This window comes from Lepeophtheirus salmonis, chromosome 8 (assembly GCF_016086655.4).
Source record: "Lepeophtheirus salmonis chromosome 8, UVic_Lsal_1.4, whole genome shotgun sequence".
Classification (NCBI taxonomy): domain Eukaryota; kingdom Metazoa; phylum Arthropoda; class Copepoda; order Siphonostomatoida; family Caligidae; genus Lepeophtheirus; species Lepeophtheirus salmonis.
The window spans coordinates 37,368,782-37,396,189 of NC_052138.2; the positions used below are offsets into that span (position 1 = coordinate 37,368,782).

Sequence of the window (27,408 nt, forward strand, 5' to 3'; positions counted from 1 at the left end):
ATGTGCAATTTCGGTTTGGTTGATTCTGTTTCGGTAATTTTGATGTTAAAGATGCACCACGCTCTGACAAGCATAAAATGTGGATAAAATAATAGAAAATCACGAGTCTGACGTGATGGTAAGCACTGTTTTGATTGCCTAGGAGATAATTATTAATTAAAAACAATGGATTTATTTTTACTGCATTTATTATTTACACCTTAAGGTGAAGCGGGAAAAAATTGAATTTGAATTGAGTCTCAAAACTAATAAGAATTTATCTCACGTACTTATATTAAAATATTGTATTTTATTTTTATGGACATACGAGTATTTAAATAGTAAATAAAAGTGTATTTTTATAAGAACCATGTAATAATGACCAAATGAATTTTGTATAAACCATGTGAAGGAACGTCAACCCAAATTCAAAGTATGTAGGTATGTGTTCTCTTGCTTAATTTATAAAGACGGAAGAGGAAGAGACTCTATGAAACAGAGCTGTGTATATCTTCAAATAATAATAATATCTTTGGTTCTTCTTTGTTATTGTCGGACTTTACTCAATGCATTCATTGAAGGTATAAGTTTATTTATATCATTCTAAATTTAGTTCAATCAATAAAATATTCCTTGTTGGATAACCTGTTCTATAGGTTGTTTTTTTATAGAAGTTGTTATATCGCAACAGGATACAAATATATACATAAATACTCATAAAAAAATTGTCAAAACGATTATAATTCATTTTGTAACGACTCTTTTGCTAGAATAATTATTTTATTGGTAATTTACACGTCGTCAGTTATAAGTACTATTGTCTTCGTCCTTATTTAGGACTGAAGACTGCTGTCCCATCCGTTTCAGTCTCGGTCCGGTAAAATTCAGTCCTTAATAACAGTCCTAAAACTTATAAAGTTCGGTCTTTGATGACGTCACGCAAAATGTATTTCTTCTTGTTTTAATCAGTTTCAGTACTAGTAATCTTAAGGACCGATCCGAACTACTAATAGGACTGGTCCTTAGACTGTACTGGACCAGATTAATAAAGACTCACACAACAATATTTAAAATTAGTGGGAAAGACGTTTAAAAAAATGAACCCATATTTTTGGATGCAAGAGAATATTTTAAGAACTATATAAAAAATTATTATAAGCTTGCAGCCAAAACAACCCTGCTCCCTACTCCGAAAATAACTTTTTTCTTAAACATGTTCATCCAATTAAATTTTACACTAATTATCTCCGCCAACGAAGTTGAACAGAGCTATGTTTTGCTTCTGTTAATTTGTTTGTCTGTTGGTCAAAAAGATTACGGTATTAGTTACAGATTGATTTTGCAGACTATATATGGTGACAGTATAAGGCTATTACATTTTTAGTGGTCAAGATATCACCAAACGTCAAAAATACATAATCGACCATAAGTTTAAAACTTATTAAATTACATAGCTCAAATTCGTGGCAATATGTTGTTTTAATAAAGAAGCTCTTTTATTATAAAATAAAATACAAGGCGCATCTAAAAATTCAAAGTCAATTAAAAAGTCAAAAACGCATCATCCACAATCACTTTTGATACGGAGATGAAATCATTTCTTGTACAAAGGAATATTATCATCAAATTAAACATTTTATAAACTTTTATATCAACAACAAATTTACAAATTGTTATTGTTATAAATAAGCTTGGAATAAAATTCATATTGTTAAAAAAGTGAATTATTTTCATTTTGCGACGCACAATTTATATATATAGAAACACATATCAAGCATGAAGATTTAATCAAATTTTACTGTAATTTTCTTTTTGTTTTTTTCGACATATATATATATCAAGCCTTTACATACTCCATGTAGAAATAAATTTTTTGTACTTTATGGTCAACGCCTCCGGGTGGGCCATGAGGAACGGTATGCCCATTTACTTTAATACTATATATATATAGTAACGACAATAATTGTTTAATTAGCTCATACTAATAAATATATTATTTTTAGTCTCCGACATTACAAAACAGTTTAACTACCGTATCACAATACTTTTTCCTGATTTCAACTAAAAATCCCTGAATCAATTCATAGAAATTTGAACTGAATATGTTGCAATTGTGCCAATGTTATGTAGCTTTATCTTTGTTCATTACACTCAAAAGTGTTGCTTGCATTGTTCTTTTATGTAGTAAAATCTTTTTTCAAAACTTATTTAGCAATGATATATATTGCTAGACGTTTATGTAATAGAATAATCTTTCATAGGATTAGTAACATCCACAAATGTTGAATCCATAAAATGAAGAAACTTTATCTTGATATGAAAACAATCAATCTTAGAAATATCCTAGATTCTATTTTCCAGGCAGCCTTTCAATTCATTCAAACTGAATTATATAATTCATTACTCTTCTCAAACTACCCAAATAATTCTATCGACATAGGACACATATATTTGGATTTGGAGGTTTTGATTAAATCAGAAGATTGAATTATCAGAAATCAGGGATATTTTGTTTGCTATCATTGGAGGGAAAAAAACAAATGAAACTCTGAGTCTCTTTACAAAATGAAAATTTCGTTAAACAAAGACATTTTCAAACGGTAATAGACGTCACAAAAACGGTTTTTAAAGTATGTAATTTTTCAAATATAACTTTTTAATCAACGCAGAACAAAATATATAATTAACACATACCTTAAAAATGGGACACCTAAGATATAGATTATGAAAAACGATTAAGTATATTTTATTCTCAAAATAAGTTACTGAAACTTTGTTTTTCTTATTAATAATACCCACAAGCCAGCAAAGTACTTCATAAGCTGAATAATCACCTTTGCAATTTTTGAATATTGTTTAAACTCATCTTCAAGGGGTAAAGGGTTTGGTTTAATCTCGGTCTAGAACTTCCTAGGTTATTTGGTCTCAGTGTCAAGATTAAAACAAAATTGTTAAAATTTACCTTTTAAAATCTAAAATCATCACAAATTATTTTTTTCATAGTCTAAATGAAGTATTTGATATCGTTTTGATACCAGCTAAGATGGTTTTGACCATAGCTACATATAAATCAAGTAACGAAATGAAGCCCATGTCATAAATATTCTTTCCAAATATGCTGACCACACGAAAAAAAAATTGACCGCTTAGTGTGTAATGTAGAATTGATTCTTTTACTAATGCAACCTCCATGAACTCAGAGAAAATGACACAGAGGTTATCCATGGTATCATAAAAAGCAACATATTTCGTGGGGAAATATATTAATTAGACAAAGGAATTTAACTAAGGTAGTAGTGTTTTGCCAATTGATTTTATACCACAGCATTAAATATATTTAGTTATCAAAAGTTATTGTGGAAGCATCAATTAGTAACTAAATAATGCGAGAGCAAGAAATAATTACATATTTAACTAAATGAATAAGAAATTCAAATTAGCTTTTGTTAAGCTGTGAACACCTTTTACTATTCAGTAAAGAATATTTCCACATATTGGGAGTATTGGTTATATATCAGTTGGTTTTAAGCCTTTTTTCTGTTTATTTTTGGAGAAGGTTGAGAGAGAAGAATAAATAATGTTGTGTGTTATACTCAAAACTGCTCAAATGTGGACAATCCCCCTGAATTACATTTGTAACACTCTGCATAAACTTATCGTTGAGCCACATGTCTCCAGCGGACAGCATTTTGCCTATCTCTGATTTAACAACTGCTTATTTTATGACTGAAATTTCGAAGGAGTTTTATTCAAATTAAATTGACTATCATAAGATTCATTTAGCATTATTATACAATTAAAAATGGGTACTAAGCAGGAGTGAGAACTTGGACTCGATACTTCCATCCCACTAGTTTTTACAACTATGTTTAAAATAATACCTTCATCTCAAATTATCGAATAATAACATCTAAAACATCATTTACAATATTTCTAGGTCCAAATAATTCCTTCTTACCTTTTTTTGCCATTGGCAAGGTTTTGCGCATTCCAAACTAGTACAACAGTTATAAAAATTTGTATTTTTTTCTGCGCAATTCTATTTAAATCAAATATCCAGCTAATTTGATGAATATTTTATTATACAATTATATGGTAATAAACAACAAAGACTTGTACTTGGCTTGATTCTTAATCATTTCTCGGAATAATATAGAATTTAATAGATAATTTAGACTCTGTAGTCCTGCCCTAGATGATAATAAAGATTATATTATTTTTTGCAACAATAACCACTTACATTCAAAGATTTAACGAGCTGCATTAAATATATATTTTTCAAAAAACATTATTTTTAAACAACATCGTAATATGTTTTATGACTAATTTACAATAAGGGATATTTTATTTATTTATTTTTAGAATTGTAAGAAATTATTCAAATTTTCTTAAGCTTCCTGTTAGAGGATAATTATTAAATGCACAGACTCCCACAGAATGCAAAGAAACAACATTTTCTTCAAATTGGTATAGGTATAGATAAAATTTTAAGAGCTATTGGTATGTAAAAAAATTCACAATGTAACGTTGATTGTTCGAAAATCTTTTTGGAGGATAGTAGCTTAGATATCAGAACATTTTATTAGATAAGCAGGTAGTAGTTATAAGCGGAAGGAATTAACACAAGCCCTACTCCGTAACAAGCATGTTCAATACTAAATCCGGCTTTAAATCTAACGAGGACTTACATACATAAATCCCCAAACAAATCCTCAGTGTTACCCTCAGTCATTTATAAGCACACGTACTTTATATTTATATGTTATCTCCTCAATAATAAAAGAATAATGAAAATAACTAAGGAATATAAAAAACATGGCACAGATTGCCAGCAAAAAAAAAATATACCACACTAAAATTGGTTAAAATGTACAACTCTTGTGATAAGTGTACCAGTTGTAAAACGTGAAGAGTGGTCGGTGGTTCTTAATCAGGGAGGGGAAGTATTGAGATATCGTACGAAACACCGTCTATATAAAAATATAAGGTGACCTTTTTTTTAAGAAAATATAATTCAATTTCCAAGCAAAAAATGTGGATAAGAGTGGTTTGATTTTGATACTGAAACTGTGTAATGTAGGTTAATTGTTTTAGAACAAAAGTTCTAGGTTTTAAGCATAGGGAGAAGAACCAACAATGCACCAGCTCATACCTCAACAGTTGTGGTCCCAAAGTTAATAGAAATAGGGTTCTAAATTTAGTTGCCAACAGCAATAGCAACCTCACGCACCTTCTCTCTACTGTCATCCATCACCCCATCATGGATGGAATTGTAACCTCAAAAGGGCGTCCAGAACGTTCAGCGTCACTTGTGCCCATACTCCATTTTTTTGAAAACACTAATAGACTGTTCTAATCGAAGGTGCAGAGTCCCCATAATGTTCATCAAGCTTCTTTTTAGTCTCTTGAGACGTGTTGCCCTTCATAAAATAATGCGTAATTAACACCCAAAGTTATTTTTAGTCCATTTTATGAAATCCTCCACTTCCTCCATTCAAACTAATGCCAAACAGACAGAAATAATCCGATCTGGCTGAAAGTTGGTGTGTGTACTTCCAAGAGACGCTACTAACTAAAAATAATCATGATATACGTTAGTAGGGCCGTCTAGGGATTTATGTTCACAAGGTTGATCATACTATTGGTACAAGTTTTGTTAATTTTAATACGGAATGGCATTGGTCCAAAATCATAAAGGAGGTCCACCAGACATTTTATCGCTGAACAAAGCTAGCTGAAAAGGCTGGAAGGAGAAAAGAAGATTTCAAATTTTCTGAAGGACAACATAAACTCGGCCAAAGTTTTGTACTTGTCTGATGAAATGTTTTTTTCACCGTGGATGCCACTGTGAGTAAGAAACACAGCGACTACGTCACAACCAAACATCCAGACAATGTCACAGCTTCAGAACGAGCTGTTGTGGAGTTTGCTCTCCTATTTTCGTGGAGAGAAGGAGTGGTTCAATGCAGATGCTTAGATCGAACTTCTGTATAACGTATTGCTACCTTTGTCCAGATAAAAGTTCGTACACAACTTTGTTTTAAGATGGAGCTCTATGTCCGACTATTGGGACCTCAACATGTGGCCGCCATCCTCTTCAAACACAAACCCTTTGGGCTACTTTATATAGGCGGGTTTGGAGGAAAGGAGAGTATAGAGGAGTACAGAGGAGTGTATAGTCTCTAGAGACTTCCATCATGAAGGTGTGGACCAATTTCGAGCCTGACTACATGGTCAAAGTCTCCTATTGAGGCAATTATTAAAGCTGAGTTGTGCCGAACACTATTTTCCAATGATTTTGTTAAATTAATGTCTCATAAAACATCTGTCCACTAGATTTGATCAACCCTGTATATGATGTTAAAAAAATATATAGGGAGATTGTATCCTTTTTTTTTTTATTTTTTTCAAGTTTGTTTTATTTTGACACACCACATACATACATAAAAATTTATTAACGTATAAAATTGTATTTAAAAAAACACATCAAGAATCACAAATATATTTATATAAACAAAGCGATATTAAAATTATATAATCCCTGTACTTAAGTACAAGTGTTTACATAACTTGGATATAAAAAGTAATACTCTAATGCTGATTTATAATCTTCCAGGATGTCTGCAATTTATGTATGTATAATAAAAGGTATGTTGATTCCAAATATGTATATTAAAAAAAATAATTGTTTATTGAGGATAAAATTCACCAATAAATATTTCAGGATTCTTGAAAAAAGCAAATAAATTTTGGGTTAAATGCAACATAAAACAAGGGCAGAAGATTCCAGGGCTTCACAAAGAAAATATGTTTTTTTCGCTCAAAATTGTTTATTTTTTCATTTTTATTAATATTTTGTTATTATTTGCTTTATAAAGTGGAGTCCTCATAATACTTTTGAAGACATTGCTTAGCTTGAAAGTCTTTTTTTCCCCCATCAAGAAGCAGTGTAAAATGCAAACACAAAATTGTTTTAGATCCATTGTTTTCGAAATATCAAAAGTAGTCTCACACTTAGTACAATAACTCATAAACTAAAGAGCAAATTGTCATGAAATTTTGACAGCTGTCTTTTAAAGGTTGATACTCACTTAAAAATGAAATGAATTTTTAAAAAATGTCATTCATGTGTGAAGCCCGGGACGTTTCAGGACATTTGTTACATTTTGTTGATACTTCAGTCTAATGTTGTTTAGGATCATTTTAAAAACTAAGGTTCGTCTGCTCCTTTTAATGAACTAAAGCAAATATTATGAATGCAAAATGAATGAAATACCTAACAAATTTAAATAATTGAGACACCAACTGCTTGTGTACTAGGGAGTCTAATTCTTAGGGTGACATGCTACTTCGATCTTCTATTGTATTTTAGTAAAAAAGTAATGTCTGTAAAGTTAAAGTATTCAAAGAGCATTTTTTGACCCTAACAATTTAATTTTTTTTTGTTTTTCTTTAAATTACTTGTATATTTTGAGGGATATTCACACTTTTCAAAAAGATGCACAACTTGGTTGGCTTAGAATATATATATAGTTCTAGCCACGTACTTCCTTTTTTTTAAGACTCAGGTATCTTGGTCCCCCACATTAGATTAAAAAAATCAAGGGCACAGTTGGAGCCCTCTTGACACAGATAGTGAAGACATTGATGATTTAATCTTACACAAATTTTGCATTAAAAATGCATGTCTCAGCTCTAAGGCAAAAAAAGAGGATGAATTCAATACTATTATGTTAGAAAAACGGGTTATAACGAAAAAGAAATCAAATGACTCCATGTTATAATGAAGTTGAGTTCAAATTTCCCATGCACATTAGATCTAAGTTTCAATGGACCCGTCAAGTGTACTTTGACAGAGTGAAATAGGCCCATTCATTAAGTAGGAAGTACTATTCTTGAGTTTGGAAACGGAACAGAGGAACAAGAAGATGAAGGAGATAGTGCAGAAGGAGGGAGGGGAGATAAGGTCGAAGAAGAGGAAAAAACAGACAAGGAGATGATGGAAGAAGAGTACCCGCCTCTTAAGCCCAAAAGAACTCTAAAAACGAGTTGTTGCCAAAAGTACAAAGAAAAGTAGGGCCCATAGCGATGATCACCATGACCACAAGGGCTGCAACAATAATGATGATGATGAAGAAACCAAGAATCACCAAAAAAAAAAAAGTTCACGAATCGAATGTAAAACAAAAAGTCAACAGCTTAACATTTTATTTCAACTCGTGTAAAAAGACAATTTTTAATTGATAATTACTATTTTTTATAAGAATGTGTTAATATATTTTGATAGTTCAATTTTTAGAGTAAGTATATTATTTTTTTGAAGCCTTGAAAAAAATTAGATTAAAACAAATATTACGAGTGATTTGTATTTTAAATATACTTTCCAAAGACCAATTATGCAATATTTCACACTTCATTTTTTGTTAAAAAAGGTTTTTTTTTAACAAAACTGACATTTCCATGAGGGGAACACTCAGTCAATTTCCCAACCTCCCAAAATGTTCTGCCTCAAATAATCCGTGGGTGGTTACTTAAGAGGGGGGTTAGCCCAAACAGTGCCAGCAGCCCTTCCTGGGAGTATATGTAGGTTAAATTTCTATAACTTTCAACAATACAAATAAATAAATAAATACTGTAATTATTCAGTTTCCATTGTTTGATGAAATCCTTGATATGAGTCGAGTTACATGTAAGATTATGTATTACTTATGAATTTACGTATTTAAATACATAATATATGTAAATACTTTGTACTTTGTACATCCTTGTCCTTCCGTTAGAACAGAGGAACGTAAATGACGTACTACATATACCTTAGCGGCATTATTACATCAGCAATTCTTTGGCTACCATTGACTCTTTGTATGTAGATAGATACATATTAATTATAGAGGCTAAGATACAAAATAACTGCGTAAAAATGCATTTTTACGTCGTAGATACATAAGTGAGTAAAGACTCCTTATTCAAGGGTAGTTGAAACTTGATATTCTACTGACAATTGCGACTTATATTTGCTTTATTATTTTATAGATATTCTATTAATCAATTTTAGTGGGCTCGTTATATTGCAAGTCATGCTTGTTGAAAGGACTGCTAAGGAAGAATAAGATATACACAAAGATGAAAATCCAGTGTTGAGGCGGTATGTAAAAAAAACCCTAAAATCAACATGGTAACCCTGACAATTTGAAGAACGCTTAGGAGAAGATAAAGAATAATATTCATAAAGTTTCTTCAGATTAACTACAATCCGCTGTGACAAGAGAGGAAAGAGAAAAGGATATACACAATGATATCTGTTAGAATTACTCAATGTCGATCACCAATTATAGTCTGAGTGTAACAAGGAGATAGAATTATATATCTGCAACAAATCATAAGGGTTACGCTTTGTCTTTTGTGAGCACATAAGAACCTTCAAAAAGGTTTTGAACATAATTGAATCTATTTCTATTTAGGAAGGTATTATCAATACTCTGGAATTAAATAATAATCACAACTGCTTAGGAAAAAATAAATCCTTCTTTATCCTACCAATTACAAATTAACGGGCCAGCTAAAAACCAGAACGGATTTACATCATTGAATATAGAGCATGGTGTTCAGTATACCTTGGTACTAAAGTGGTACTTGGGGAGTAGCATATTTAACCCTTTACTTCCAACACGAACAGTAATGTATGTTAAAATGACGTTTTTTGATATTATTTTTTTTTTGAGAAAAAGTACTCAAAACATCCCTTTCTTTGTTCTTAATTAAACAATATGACCACCCCAACAATAATTATTATATCATTTTTTCTTTAATTTGTACGCAATAAGTGCAGTATAGTTTGTAGATCTTTGCAGTGTGTATCTTCTTGGAGCGAGGTTGAACATTCTGAGTTATAAAAGGGATAAACACATGCCTCATTATTGATTTTAATATTTTAAAATTAAGTATTGATATGCACCTACTACATGAATTATTTTTGCTATAGTTTTATTTTATAATTATTAATAGATAATAATGTCTAAATTTCGTACGTGCATATTTGTACGTTTGGGAATGAGCCCTAGAAATATCTTATTGTTCCTACTTTTGCAAACGTTATTAATTTTGAAGTTAATCTAACGAAACCTTAACATCAATTAATTAACATCGATGTTGAAATTAATTATACCTAATAATTATAGGGAAAAAAGTTGAATCTTCAAGAGATTCTTTCAATTTTAGAGGATGACCCCCCAGATGCATCTACAAGTGTTTATCTAAATTTTATCTAATAATGCTGAACTTTGCATTCATCATCAGGATGACTTGATGAAAAGGAAGACCCTAATTTCGATGAAACTCAATCCATGTATGTAGAAAAACAAATTACTTTTAAATATATACATATATGTAAGTCAAATGTTTTTCATTTTTTATTTGTAGACAAGTAAAAAGAGAAAACCATCTATCAACTGATAGTGGAACACTAAAACAAATTAAAAATGTTATGAGAAAACAGTCTGCGCCCACATATCGCTTCCAAAGTATAATTCCACTTTATAAAAATTCAAAATGGAATAAGTCCACAATTCCTTTTGATGCCGATTCTACCACAGCTCCCTACGAATTCTCAAAATTATGTATATCATATTCCTGTCTAGAAAAAATATCACAGGAGACGAAACGATATGCCTGTGGCTCAAACAATCCAACATTTAATGACAAGGTGAACAGTAATACAATTTCTAGCGACTCATGTCATCATATACTTAAGTGGGTATCTCAAAGTGGCACAAAGAAATATGTATTGGCAAAGACTCAAGAAACACCGTAATAAAAAAAAAGCAATATCCTGAAATAGATTTGATGAACTTCTACGGTACACACATTTTGCCAACAACAACCATCCGAATCTGAACGATCCCTTTTGGAAAGTTGCAATGCTCTTTGAAGCCATAAACGAGACTGCAAAAAAATATGTGTAAAAGTCTGAATACATTTGTCTGGATGATTTTAAGGTCAAGTACTTGCCAAAGCAAAACCAACATCGGTTTGGGTTTAAAATTCGGGTTTTAGCAACATCTTCGGGTGAGCTGATTAATTGCATTCCTTATCGAGGAGCCAAAATTTAATTAAATGGTTATGGATTGGGACAAGGGACGATTGCTGTTTATGGACTAATTGAAAAATCACAAATATGTGAAGGTAGTAAGGTGGTCATGGATGACCTTTTTACTAGTAGGTAGATTCAATAGACTTCATTCAATTTCCTTCCCATCAAAAAAGGAATCAATGAAAATGAAAAAAAGGGAAATGGAGTGCAATTATATAGATGATGATAAAGTCATTATAGTTTTGAAGGACAGAGCAAGCAACTTTATTAGAAAATATCCTATTGAAAAGTGCAGTCGATATTCCAGAGATGCGAAGAAAAAGCTTGAATTGAATCAGCCTCATCTTTGCAAAGTTTACAACAATACTATGGGAGGAGTTGACCTATTAAATAATATAGTTGCAAACTATGCAATCAGTTTACGAAGGGACAAATGGTATTGGTGCCTTTATAATTGGTTTCTAAATGTGCAAATGGTTCAAGCATGGCGTCTTTATAGAAAAAGTGGTAAAATATTAAATTTAAAAGATATGCAGATGAAATATATTGTTACTTGATTTTACGGGAGCTTGTACAGAATCTTTGGTAATCAATCGTGCTGAAAATATAAGCACCACTATATTGCCAACTTAAAGCATAGAGCAAATATTTATTCTCTACGTTACGGCAATGTAGGACATTTAATTGTCAAAACAAATAAACGAAATGTTTGTACATTTTGTTCGTCAAGATGCATATATAGATGCAAAAAGTGTGACGTGGGTTTGTGCACATATTGTTTTGAAAAATATCATATTCAAAACTTGTAAATAATATGTATAAATGTATATCGGAAAATATTTTTTATTATATTTATCCAAAATGAAGTTAACTTAGAATAAAAGAATAGGAAAATTAGTCATAACCCCATTTATTATCATTGCATCATATTAATTTATAAATATAAAATTTTTTGTGGGAGATCTTCACAAGCGTACATATACGTACGTGCCCACCAACGGCACAATTGTTAATTTTGATCCAAAGAAATTTTTTTAATATATGTACTAATAGAAGCTACTCAACAAAATATCATCAAAAAATTCAAACGATTTATATAATCGGGAAGTTATTGGTTAAAAAGGTTTTATAATGAATAAATAATATAAACAGTATTTGTTTTTAATTCCTATAAAAATGGTATTATATAAAATTAATATTAAAAACGGTTGTTGAGGCTTCATTAAGGGATAATGATATTGAACTGCTGATGGTGTAACCTTCAAATATCTGCTATTGTTTAAATATATTTAAAAGCTATGACAGTCCATAGCATGCGACCCTTCAAATGCTACAAAATATCAATTTTGTAGCATGATATTATGAAAATTAGACACAATAAGATTTTTCGATATATAAATCAATAGACTTTTCATGATTTTGATTCATTAAATTTCAATGTATTGTATTAGATTAAGATATAATACGATTTTGATTATATATCACGGATCAATATTATAGATCAGAGAGAGTATCTTTGAACATAGCGTTACAATTATAAAATTTATCCTGACAGAGTGGTTTTATGATTTGGATAAAATTATATCAACTGATATGAAAATAATCAAAAAATTAAATGATATTTATTATTGTAAAAATAATGAAAAACCAACTACATTTCTATGAAAAAATTATCCCTAAAGAAACTACTTTTACGCCTCCAATGCAAGTTATAAAATAATGATGAATTATTAAAATAAAATAAGACTCAAACCCCTTTACTAAATGATTACAGAAGGGGTTGGAGTGTAGGTGGGTTACATCTTCTATATATACCAACAAGTCGAATAAAGAGGACCTTGGATGTTTTTCTACAAAGAAGCTGTAGAATCTTCGTTCCATTTATTTTATTTTTATCTATGGTGGAGACTATCATTACCCATAGGTGAAGCATTAGTCTCAAGGTGTCAGATTGCTCAAACAATGAGGGGAGAAAATAACTTCAAAGTTGAGGGGATAATAGCAAGGACCATCACGATCATTTATACTTGCAAATCAAATCAAATCTTCCTGCAGGGTTTAACACATCAATCGTGAGATATATGGACTCAATGGATTTTAAAAATATAAAACATTTATATTTTTATTGTATAAATGGGACTCCATTTTTTAAATCTTTAATGAGTTTTTAAATAACTGAAGAAAACTCCATTTTTTATTCATTTAAAAAAAAAAAGTTAGTATCATTTGTGAAGAATTATCGATTTTTCCCCTCGGAATAATGTGCATTATATTATACGATTTTAATGTAAGTTTTATGGCAAGAACGTTTTTGGGGTTTAAAAACAAACACACAATAGCGTTGGTACCGTGTGCTAACAGTCCATCGTATCCTTTACTTATCATGCTTGTTGAAATAACATCCCAGGAAGAATAAGATACTTTGGGAATCAAAAGTTTCATAAAGGTTTTATATAATGTTTTTCGATATATCGGTAGAATAGTTTTTTCTGGAGTACTGACTAGAAGTGGGCTAATCAACCGGATTGAAATAAGAAAACCAAAATATGTATTATCAACATCGCTTTGGTATGGAGAAAATTCATCCAAAAATTCGATATTTGCTCCAATATTTTATATGATGTACTAAAAAAAAAGAATGGTAGGTGAAATGAGTTGTTGTTCAATTTTTGTAGGTAGGGAATGCTTAATACACATAGATGAATAAATAAAGGCATATTTTAAGACTTATGTACTTTTAAAAAACTACATTATTCTGGACATTACATTAGGTCAAAAATTCAAGATAAGAATGATTTCTAATCAAGACTTGTCAAGTCTGCCTTCCATTAAAATCCATCATTCTATTTTGATATTTTCATCTTCCTAACATGACTGAACCCGGATCAAATTGATGAATCTCTTGTACATAATTTTATTATTTTTTATTCAACCTCTCACAAGAGGGCCTTTTCAATGAAGGGACTGCCAAATTAAGCAAAACAAGATGGATGAGCATGTTCTTAAATTATTATAACAATAAAATGACCTCTGAGATTCCAGAGCTTCATAAAAGTCTTGTCACTGAAAAGCTACTAATAAATAGTTACATTTGATTTTTTTTAAATAATACATTATTGGCTTCACAAATATACGGCTGTTTTTTTTTTATTTCAACTCATTTTCAGTTAGTGCCAACCTTCAAAAGACAGCTGTCAAAATTTTATGACAATCTATTGTTTAGTTTATGAGTTATTGGGCTATGTGTGAACCTACTTATGTTATTTTCAAAACAATGGATCATACAAAATTTAGTTTTTAATATTACACTACTTATGATGTGAGAAAAATATCATTTAAGCTAAACAATGGTTTAAAAAATGATATGGGGACACTGCTCAATAAAGTGAATGAATATAAATAAATAATAATTTAGTTTTAAAAAAACCATGTTCGAACAAAAAAAACGTGTTTTCTTTGTTCAGAGAGGGCTTTTTATTTCCATAGGAAATGAATATAATGGCAAACAAAACATTGCAATTGTGACAAAGCCAAAGCAATGATTTCAGAAATACATGTACACCCAATTATTTGTAAAGTATCAGATTTGATCCGAAACTTTTTTTATATGACCCCATTTATTGTAAAAAAAAACTCAAAAAGACAAAATTTTAAAAAATTTTGTCCTCTGTTTTAATTTTTTAGGGGCTTCTAAAGTTTCGTCCTCGACGACACCTATTTTTAAATCGCTGTATTTTGTATGTTTTTGAAGATATCGCTCTACTCTAAAAACAGTTATTCTTTTGTTGTATTTCATTGGATAAGCCAACACAATATAACATTTAGTGAATTTATACAGAAATTTTTCAAAGCTACACACACAGTTTCAATTGTGGTATTTAAGGGGAATCGAATTGAGGCCCTGGAACCAGTTTGGTAACATACGTAACTTGACAACACTAGTACTATATCATACCTAGGGTTACCAACTTTTTGGGCTCAGTTGACAACACTCTCGGAAGAAATTATTCACTTGAACTCAATGTGGGTAGGTTAGCACCTTCCATTAGTGAACTTTACGTAGATATTGAATTGGAGGAAAATGTTGCCTAAATATGAAACAAATCACATTAAATGATCCACAGTCGAAAAAAACTGAAGAGTATACTTTAAAAATCTGTAATAATTTATAATCATTTCCATTCATTTCGCACTTACAAATATCCATTAAAAAACAATTATTAATCCTATTAACATGATTAAATTTGAGGTAATTATAATTAAAAAATTATAACTTTATTTCTGATAACACATTTTGTGAATCATTATTTATTTTTAACAAATGTTAGGTACCAAAAAATAAATGTTGATTTTTTTTTGTTGCCCACTAGGGCACTCAGTTTTATTCAACAATTTTCTAATAGAGATCACGTTGATATAATTATGTAGCAATTAAAATATACAACAACAAAAAACTACGCGCTCATTCTAATCACCATTGGTAACCATGTACTACAATGCAAGTTTACCTTTTAATCATCAAAAAACGTCGATAGCTGCATGGCAATACAATAATAATTAAAAATTAATCCCATTCAAAGTCCTAAAATACAATCTTAATAGAGGTAAAATACCATCAAACTTATTGTCTCTTGTAATGCGCAATTTGTTTATAAAATATTGTACCTTTGTTATTATTGTTTCGATTTTTCTGTCGTTTGCTGTTGATAAAAAATCATTTTTCGAAAGTTGGAGGGCAAATCCCTCTTCGGTGATTATTTGTACGCCACTGTAGATTTCCGTTAATCTGCTGCTTCCAGAGTATGTGGTGGGTTGTTTCTCTTGTTAAACAGCAAAAAAAATAATCTGCTCGCCCGTCTTTCGAGTATTTCCCGGCCGTTTCAAGAGTACCCGAAAGTACTCTGTACTTAAACCATTTCTCTGGTGTGGTTAGATACTTATTTTTAATGGTGTTGATGCTTTTTCTTTGGAGATCTTGTTCATATGAAGTTGATATTACATATATTCGCATAAAATTAAATAAAAATGTTATTCTTCAATTTTAAAATATTCAAAATACCTACTACATCTTATCACATGACCAATTTTCTTTTTGTATCATGTAGGGGAGCTTATATTACATCAAGTCTGGAAACATAAAATTCCTATAAACAAAGATAAATAGAAATATACAGAACACACTTCAATGATTGACTAATCATACGTGGAAACTTATTCGAGCAATTGTGATGGATTGAATCAAAATCCCTGCTTCCTATTCCAATAATATATGTATCCGCTCTCGTTATCTCCAATTTTGTGTGTGGTAGAACGAGAAAGTTCAACGTGCGGACAAACTTATTCAATGACCCCTAGTTAAATAGTGTATTTATATTATTTTATTTTATTTATAATTATTTTCACACATATTCACTTATTCATGAACTCCTTATTTTGTTTCACAGGTAAATTGTAAGCATATATACATCAGTTCCTTAGAATTCATATCCTGTTGCAAAATGCCAAGAAATGTAGGTGTGGAAGCAGAGTCTTCCGTATGTTATTTTTTAAATTGTTCATTCAAATGATATATGTTGGTTCAAGATGTTATTACACTCACAAAACACGCTCATTTGATGTGAACATCTTTATTTCCCTACTTGAAAAAAATCAAGTAGTGAATGAACGAAAGATAATTTGTTAAATTGGATATCATTATAAAGGTTTTTACATTATTTTTTTGAAAATAGTATACACATATTTTCTTCAAAATTAAATAAAAATTTATAGGAAAATATCCTTATTGGTTTTTTCAATGTTTGTAGAAGGGAAATTGAGTTTACATTATTGCACCTTTATTTTTTATGTGTAAAATATTTTCCTATAATATTATTAATAGCATTCCATAAAATTACATTATGAACAAAAAATATGTAGATACAAAACACAACATGTCACATGACGTATTCCAAAGATACATAGTTAACAAAAATGAATACATACGTAAATAATTATGAGTTAAATCAGATATTGAAGTACGTCCAAATAAAATAAATCTCTTACACATATCAAAAAAGGAAGAAAATCCCCTTTTTTTTCTTCTTCATATAGACATACAACCCAATATATCAAAGACAAACAGGATGTTAAGATCAAATCGGTGCATTTTTCAAAAATCTTTTAATTATCACTAAGGCAGCATTTTTTGATGGATTTGCTTAATAGTTGGCTTGAATTGTGCATGTGAATATTTATAAAGATATCATTTAATATATCTGCATCCAGCTTGAATCACTATCTGAATCCTGTCCTAGAAGTAGGAGTTGACGAGGTAGTTCCTTTGCATGTTGTTCATTAACTCCTTGATAGAGTCATTCAGAAGATCCATAATGGCAGGATATGTTTTAGATTCAGCGTAGTTTTAGACAAAATAATCCATCGGATTAAAATTCGGGCTGCTTGGGGCCATATTTCTTCCCCAGTGAGCTCATAGCAGAGCAAACTCAGCCACTTCAGCAAGCGGATCTGGATCATCAGTCTCTGAAAGAGACTTAAGAATCTTTTGCAAGGTCACAATCGATACGCCAGTCACAATTCAGACCTCTCTATTTGGAATCTTCATATTTTTGTGGACAAAAATCATCGTTACGGCACAACACCGGTCCTCAGAAGCTGTAGTTTGATGAGCAACACTTTATTAATTATTTTTTACTATAAAAAGAAAGATACCATTGGAGAGATGCATCATATGTTCCGCCGATTTGATCTTAAAACTTGGTATTGGAGTCAATTAGTTTGTATTCAAATTACTGAATTGAGTTAATATACAATAGATTTTAACTATAGTTAAAAACCTTTATTTTATTACGATACTTATATCCGCTACAATATCTATGATTCTTTTGTTGTAATAATCAATTATGACTAATTTTAGTGCAATATGCGACATAAGCAAAGGATTAATAATAGTTATTTGTTGATAATTATTGATGATAATTTGTCGAAGAATAAAATCTTATCCATAGTCAGTTTTGATAAAAAAAATTCTAGCTTTCTTTTATGTTGACAGATACAATGATGTACATTTAAGAATTAATGTGCCGGTCCTTATTTAAGACCGAAGACTGCAGTTCTGCCCAGTTTAGTCCTACATATCAGTTTTAAACCTTTTTAAGTTCTGTCTTTGTATATCTCAACCTTTCAATCCTCAAAATATAAAGTATTATTATAGTTAATATATTCTTCACAAAATTTACAAGTCTGTTTACAAAAAATAGTTCATTTATATTTAAATCTGGATATATTCTGTTGTGAAAATTCAAGGGTTGTTTATATATAGGTACTCTATTTTAAAGAGCAATTTTATTTCAATCAAGTGTAATTTTTTTATGGAATGACCCAAATGCTTAAACTAGGAATATACAACCTTTTATTTCTTACTTCAAATCACATGAAATAGGACATTATCAATTGTTTTTCTCAAAATATTTTCATCAAATAAGCAGATGTTTTAATAGATCCAATTAATTATAGAGTGACATTGTTTTGATTGAAGTACTTTAGATATTTGTAGAGAATGTAAATTATAGTGTTCTTTTTATTTTTGCTGGTATGCAGCAACGGAGTTTCAATATTTGTATCATTATTAATATATTTTCAAAATACTGTATTTAAAGTTTAAGATAATAAATCATTTAAACTCTATTTCCACTTTTTAGCATAACTTGGATTTTCATTTTCATTCACAAAATCTAATTAAAGTATAGGCAAATAATGTTAATATAATTAAATGTCATTTATAACACCTGTTCCTTATTGTTTTTTCGGTTTTATGGCTGTTATTTTCTCATTAAAAATGTACAGAGAAAATATTAATATCCAGGTCATCATACTTTTAAGAAGAAGTTGTGACAAGGCTATAACTGATAGAAAAATGTTTCACAAAAAGCTTAAAAGAAACACCAAACTAATTCATCATCAAACGTTATTGGTTATTATTTAGAATATGACCATTACAAAAAAAAATATTATTCTTTTAGGTTCTGTTACTTTCATGGAGTGTTTATCTACTCTGTAAATTGAAATAAATTGAATAAACTAAATTTTGCTTTATCTCCAATGTAAATTTTGAACTTTTCATATATTTTCTGTATCCAATTTGTTTGTAATATTCCTTTATTAATTTCTGAGTTTTATCAAATTCTGGAATTAATGATCGAGATTTCAAATATCCTTGTTATAATTTCCTATTATATAACCCATATACTACGAATATTAAAATGCGAGTTGGAAGGGGTGTGGGAAATGCTTTAGTCTATTTAGAGCATGTCTTGGTTGGGTAATTATTTATCAATTTAGACATATTATACCATTTAAAGTCTCCATAGCGTAATATTGCTCTCTATATACAATTTGAGATTATCAGTTCATATCGATCAAATATAGTTGTTAAATAATATTCAAATCCTTTACTGATGATTATATTACCATATTATATAAAACCAACTTTGACTGAGTAAATAAAGTTTTATAAGAACAAAAATAATTTTTTTATGTTGGGGTGGTTGAGAACCCCAGGGAATTATTTGTGTTAAGATTGGAAAATTAGGTAACAAAGAGCTCGTATTTTCCATCTAAAATTTGTTTGGCTATTAGTAGTACTGTTTCCAAAAATTTAAATCTTTTTTAAATTGAAAGAATTTAATACTTAAGATAAAGTTCCAACTGATAATTTGAAAACATAAAAGGGTGCGAGTATTTTTTTTAGAAACTCGATGTTTTTTTAAAGACCTAGAACCAACACTAAATAGGTTATTAGCATGAGCTAATTTAAAAAAAATTAACCTCTTGTTGATCCAAAATATTTATTTATCTTTTAATGATACTGTTTTTAAATGAGTCAATACCCTCTAACTATGACCATGTTCCATTTACTGAACCCAACTAGTGATGAACAACAAAAACATTGGAGTGGTTGTGGGGTATGAATTACCCATTCTGGGTATGTCAAGCAGCTATAAGTCAACAACAACTAAAACTTTGATGAATTTTAATAAAATCAACAGTTTAATACTTCCCTGTTAATAAAAGATCTTAAAGTTTCAAAAAAAAACAACATCTAAAAATATATAAAAGTAATGTCTTTGTATATATTTTCTTTGTAAATTTAGTGATTTTTGTATTATGAAGTCAAATAGACAATTTAATCAAATGTATTTTAATGTTATTTCTCAAAAAAAACAAAAAACGATAATAACTATAAATAAAAAATTGAGAGTTATTCTTCTAATATAGAATGATTTAATTATATTCTAAACATCTTAAATATTAACTCAAACTTCATTGATAGTTAGAAAAAAACAGGTAATGAAACTAATATACATATCCCTTCTACAAATAGCCCATTAATTTTCTATCGGATGAAAACTTGAAACTTACACACTTTTATTTTATTGATTTGAGAAGTTTTGGATGAGAAAATTAAAAGGATCTATAATTGTATTGGTAGCCATGTATCTAAAGCACCAGCTAATTTTCAAAACGATTTAAATGGGACGAGAAATGTCATCGCAGTGAGATTCAAGGCTTAGTGCCTCAACTCTTCTTTGTGCAGGTTTCTCTCCAATAGAGGTCACGAGGCTGACGGGAATGGTTCATTATACCGTCTACAATTTAAGAAGAGGCGATACCACTACGCCACTTCGGAGAGGAAAAAGGGTTCCGGATCGAAACCATAATTGATGCAGATACCCAAAGGGTATCCCTTATATAGTTCCAGTAGGGTTATAGGCTCATGGAAGCCATGTACATCGACGTTTTCAAGCCTAACATGCTACCTTGGATCCGAAAAAATTTCCACACGGCAACATTGTCTTTCCGCAAGATCGGCCCCTCGCTGACACTGCAAATATTACTCAGACGTTTTTACTCAACAACATTGCTCTCTGAGACCAAAGAATGTGGCAAACAAACAGTCCCGATATCAATCCCCTCGGTTTTCGTTCTAGCTAAACATCGAGAGCCTGAAGCATCTGTTTACCGAACGTTGAAGTCATGAAGGCCTCTGTCGACGAGGAGTTGTCTACGATGGACCCGAAATTCATTCCCCATAATTTCAACTCTTTTTGAAATAGGCTTGTCGCCATCTGTGAGACCAATGGCAAACAAATAAATCAATTAGACATTGGTCATGTATCAGAAGAAGGTTAATAATGATTTTTGATAAATGTATATCTACAGAATGGTGATCTATTTTATTTTTTCTTTCCTAGAGTGTAATTTTCATGTTTCACCTGGTAGAAACTCATAATGTCATACAACAAGTACTGTGAGAGTAGTCATTATTTCGTACAAAGTAATTTAAAGCATTGAATCTAGGCAGACTTGTTTTCGACTTCTTTGTCATACAACTTGTCGACATTTGGTAGTTGCAAATAAATTCTGATTACTATATTTTTGGAGTGTAGGCTGAGCACTGAAGGGTAAACCAAATAATACATAAAGGGATTTTTTACACTACCTATCTTAGTTGGAATGTGTTGATCAATTAAAATTAATGGATAAATTACAACTTGTTTTGTTACTAAAAAAAAATCAATTTCACCGATAACATAATGATTTGTTTACCCTTGATAAAAATATATATATTTTTATACAATTTAATTAAGTTTATAACAGAATTTTCACACTAAAAATTGTTTGTATAAAAATATGGCACTCTTAATGATTTGTTTACCTTTGATAAAAATATATATATTTTTATACAATTTAATTAAGTTTATAACAGAATTTTCACACTAAAAATTGTTTGTATAAAAATATGGCCCTCTTTGTTTGAAGATATTGTAAGGCTATTTATACAAGTTATTCTAACTTACTAACTTAAAAAGGTTTTTTTCACAGGCCTACAAATGTCCTTAGACGAAGGGATTGTTTTTTGTGAAGCATATGTACACATCAACATTCTGTATACTCAAATCAATGTCAAATTAAATTAATTTCAAACCATATCGTTTAAGGAGTATCTGTAATCAATTTCAGTCGTGTGTAATATATCATCTTCCATAATTAATATCGATTTTTTTTTAAATCCATCTTAATTTTTCAAAAAAATAATGCCCTATTCTAGACTACAGATTAAATTATTCACAAATCTTGAAATTAAATCTTCTGTTTTTTTAGTGCAATAAGTTTTGTAAATATAATTTTTGTTGGTTCATTTGTAAGACCGTCCCGAACATTTCTATACGTGTATGGTCATTTTACTGTATAGGCTTATCCGTTAGACTTGCTAGTTGTGCTGTAAAATCGGTCGACTGCAAGTACGCAAGCGAACTTATTAAACTCTCGCCACTTATTGTTTTAGATTACCGTAAAAATATCAAAAGATGAAAAATACTATAAAAACCGTTTGTAGTCCTATGAAAAATGTCAAAAACGGGGATTTTTTTATTTTATTTGAGTCGGCAATTGATTAGGTGTCAGGATTTTTTAGGAATCCAACTATCACTAATATGAACACAGCCTTATTTTCCGCCAAAAAATACTTATTTCAAGTGAGATATATTTATAAATATTTTTTTCATCAATAAATTAAATAATTTTATTTAAATATCTATAAAATATATTTGTTTGTGTTAACACTTTTTAGACAGTATTGTGCTGGGCTGTTTTAGTAATGAGTTATAGTTTGTCAAGTATGGAGATCTCAAATAAAGATATTTGCTTTATTGTACACTTTTAAAAAGCTGAAATGGACAAACACGTCAAAAATGACCAAGAAAATTTGATATGTATCGGGGCCAATACCTTTTTGGTTCGTGTTGCACAACAATTGTTCTATGGATTTTGATCTAGTTTAATGGAGGTAAATGATGTTCCACACAGTGTCAGGCCCATAAGTCGCAGATGTCAATCAAATCAAGGAAAATATCAAGACCGTCATGTTCGAAACTATAACATCGCCCTGGAGCTGAATATCGATCACAAAACCGTTTTGAACCATTTGAAGAAGGATGTATACAAAAAAAAATCGAATAAGAGAAGAATAATGTTTTATCAAGACACTGCCAAGCCACACACACCCTTGATGGCGCACCAAAAACTCCAGAAGCTCGTATGGGAAGTTCTTATGCATCCACCCCACAGTGCATACCTGTAACCAAGACACTACATACTGGTCTTGCTTATGGTCAATGCACTTGAAGGTAGAAATATGGCATCAATAGAGGCATGTGAAAGTTGATTGTCCGAGTTTTTTTGCCAATCAGGACAAAAGCTGGTATATGAAGGTTGTTATGAAATTGGCTTAAAATGGATTATTGTAACACTTCTTATAAATCATTGAAATAAAGCGAAAAATACGAAATTACTTTTTCCCCAACCTATACAAAAGTATTCTTTAACTTTTGAATAAATAACATATTTTATACCGCAGGGGTACTACCCACAGCGTTACCTTTATCGCAACCTTTTCATTGAAAAAATTCAGAATAAAGCTTAAAATCAGATGTTAATTAATTGGGCAATTCTTTCGTATCAATAAATTATTTATTCAAGAAATTGGTGGAAATTGTTCACAGCATTTTAACAAGAGCTAGTTAAAATTGACTCAATTAATCTTCAAAGAACTAACAAATGACAAAAAAGTAAACGAATTGACAGTAATAACAAAATGCTGTGTAAATTTATTTGTTAGTAAGGTAGCACTGTAAGTAAAATTTCCTAATTAACTAATACTTTTATTAACATTAGCTGCCTGCTACATAATATAACCCTGCTATGAGCAACCTCACTTTATACTTACGATGTTCCTTTCTCAAGAATTAAAGAATAATGATAGCAGCATCGGAAAACAATTAGGTCATATTTTGAACAACTTTACCCATAGCAAGGTACGTCAATGTATTTATATTATTTATAATCACAGGTGCTTTTATCCAAACATGGTGACGGGACTCTCTTCAGCACTTGTATACATATATTTAAAAAAAAAAACATGTAAAGAACTGAAATCAAGTCTGTATATGCACCTACATATTGTAGATTTGAGAAGACTCAAAAAGGGTAGAAGTCGATAATGTGTCAATGACACTATCTGACATAATAGAATCATTGCTTCATTGATAAAAATATATCAGACATTTTCAAAATTATACTTTTTTTTTTAAATTTTAAGGATTTTTTGCGCTTCTTTCACGCCCATAATTTAGATGTGAGAAGCTTGAAAACAATATTATATGTATATGTAATATATCCGACCTCATCAGCCTTACACCTTTTCAAAAATGTCATTTTGGATGGTTTTGGGAAGTTTTTAAACAAGAGTATGCATTCAGGGCAACAATATTTTCTTGAATTTCCCAGTCTCTGATAGATAATTTGGAGCATTGACTTGCCATTCTATTTTTGAGCAGCTGATCTCTAGCAAACTCATAGTTTTTCGTCAGGAGCCGTACCCAAGAACGGTTAATGAATCTAACTGTATATGTAATGTAAATACAACAAAACTACATAAGTAAGCCCCGTAAGATTTTAAAGTGGCACAAAAAAACAGTTGTTTCTATTCTGTCAGATAATCCCAGACAATCAAAAGTATTGCATTTTTTTCAAATAATTCCGTCACTCTAACTTGAAAAGGGTAATATTTTTGAAACATTTAAGCTATGGTTAAGAGTGCAGCGTTAATTAATTTGATCATTATCTCGTCCAATTATACAAAGGTTACGATGGTTAATTTTCAACTTCCTATATTTACGTGGCCTCCAATTTCGAGATAGAAAGAGAAAATATGACCTGTTTTCAAAATTGTACAACATACTATTATTATATTATGAAATAAATAGAATATCATTCATTTTCCCTCCTCAGCCTTTTTGACAACTTTTATTTTATATGCTTATCTTTACACACACACACAATCAAAGCGAATTGCGTTGTTAAAATAGCTTCTTTTATGTATGTGGAAAGGCTTTCGAAGAGTGTTTATTATTCTTTTCTCTCTCCCTCTTGACGTCATTTTCTCTCAAAATTGTTTGTATTAATCCTCTGTTTCTATGTATTGTATGCACAGTGTGCGTATTTAGGTATTTGGAAGAGAAAATGGTAAAGGACTCGATGTGTATATATATATATAAGGAAGAGGCAATATTCTGACGTCACGAATGACGTATGGATTTTCTATATATATTATTGCTGTAAAGCCTGTTTTTTTTTTGTTTTTTTTCAAAAGTAAAGTAAACTATTGCGTTCCACGAATAATAAGTACGAGAGGGCGGAATGATATTAATATGACAGCTGTTTATACATTATATACATATTTAATTATTTGTAGAGAAAAAGTTGTATGAATGAAAAGTGTTGTTTATACAATGAATGAACGTGCCTTAGTTAAATTTTACACTTGTTGTTTAGAAAAGGAATTCTTACAATTAAAGATAAACTTGTTTAACCTTTGGTTGACTCTCCCACAATAGTCAATAGTATATTTACTCCTTTGTTTCATAGTTGTTGAATGGTTTTTGTGTGTGAACATTTATATAGAAGCAAATGTTTTATAATTGAGCAAAACCGGGGATAGTAGTAGAAATACTTTTTGCTTATGCCTCCATTACTGAGAGCTTGTTCTATTCAGACACGACGAAATTTGACAGAACATGTCATTATATTGCTATTATTTAAATCTTTATTTTTAATGCAGCTTGTGAAGTGTTGCAAATCTTCCAGAAGCCAGGAGGTTTGCAACAGTTAAAAAATAAAACTTGAGCGGGAAAAAAATAAGAAAAGTAGAATTATATATATTCTGTAGCTAGCATGGCCTCCATTCTAGGCCAAAAGGCCTTTTATACTATGAAAAGGTAGTGATTTGACATATCAGTCCACTACTTCTCAACAGAGGCCCAAGAGAATCTACACTGAGACGAGGAATTTTGCAGCCCTACTCTCCACGAAGCCCCATATTCCATAGTCCAGTGGCAAGCAGTCCGGTGATGAAGGGGCACAAATTTGTGGGCCATAAATTGGTGAGGTTTTATCATGGACCAAACTTGATTTATTATGGCCTTATTGCCAGTTGCTGAGTTTTATTGCCAACATTTATCCCCTTTAGGGTAATTAGCATCCAACTAGGGTATCACAATATCTATCATACATCCTGGTACTCCTTTGACCCCACCCTGAATCTCATCGATCAAGAAGTCTTCAGTGACAATAAAAAAAATGACTCTTTCTATTGTCTCCATGAATCTAAACTTTCTTATCTAGAATATCCGTAAAAGGGAACTCATTAAATATATTTCCTTTCTGAATTGGCCCAATGTGGTTGCACTTTGCGACACAAGATCAAGTATAAAGTATTTTATGGTTTGAAGGAGCAATACATTCTGTTTGAATCATTAGAAGGGAGCGCTGAAAGAGGCGTTGCTATATTGGTTAAGAAAACTTGTCACTAATCATGAGCTATGCGCATCCGAGTGGTAATCTATGCTAAATAACCATAAAATACTGTGGCTCGAATATTGATATCTTTGGAATATATGCCCCTAAAGAAGACAATCAAGAATTATATTTTAATGTTTTTCGACCTTTAATCAGTCACTTGAATACAATTGTTACGGGTGACTTCAATCTCAAACTTAAAAAGACAGATTCTACTGCAAATGGAATGGGGAATCGAACAGCTTCCTCCGGAATGAAGAAAATTATTATTGACTGCGCTGCTGCACTCGAAAAGGACAGCTTCTCTACGAATACACGAAATAATAAGAAGATCACCTCAGAACTCGACCTATCCCTTTATAGAAATAGTGGAAGCTATAAACAAGTGGGCTTTGAAGTAATTCCTAATTCAATATCAGATTATCTAACCATATGGACCAAATTGAAAGGATAAATAGGAGACACAAACGTAAGAGATGGACACTCATCAGTTCTATCTCAAGTAATTCAGACTGTCAAAGGAAAATACTCAATTTCATTACTAATACCCGAATTCGTCTCAGACAAGGTTCCTCCATATTGAATGAAATAAAAAAGTATGGAAAACACGTGGAAGAATACTGTAATTGACTACTTTATAAGAGAAGCAGTCAAGATAAATGTAGGAATACTCAACATAATCAAAATTGGCCAAAACATTGAAACTTATAAAGAAATCAGTCTTGTTATGGAAAAAAAGTTTTGAGACATCTGTTTGCAATTACAATTCAGAAAAATAAAACTGGCAAGAAAGGGCAAAAATTTCCGAACAGAAGCAAAACAAAAAAAGATATTATTGCTCGGGATACGACTCCGATAATAACCTGGAAAAGAATCCTTCCATAAACAACTATATTGTAATAGATTATATTGAAGAGCAGAAAATG

At 30.6% G+C, this 27,408-nt stretch overlaps 1 pseudogene; it reads left to right on the top strand.

Annotated features, from left to right (window-relative positions):
* Window positions 1-26,936, top strand: part of LOC121123617 (uncharacterized) — a 64,517-nt pseudogene extending 37,581 nt beyond the window's left edge.
* Window positions 26,937-27,408: the final 472 nt, after the last annotated feature.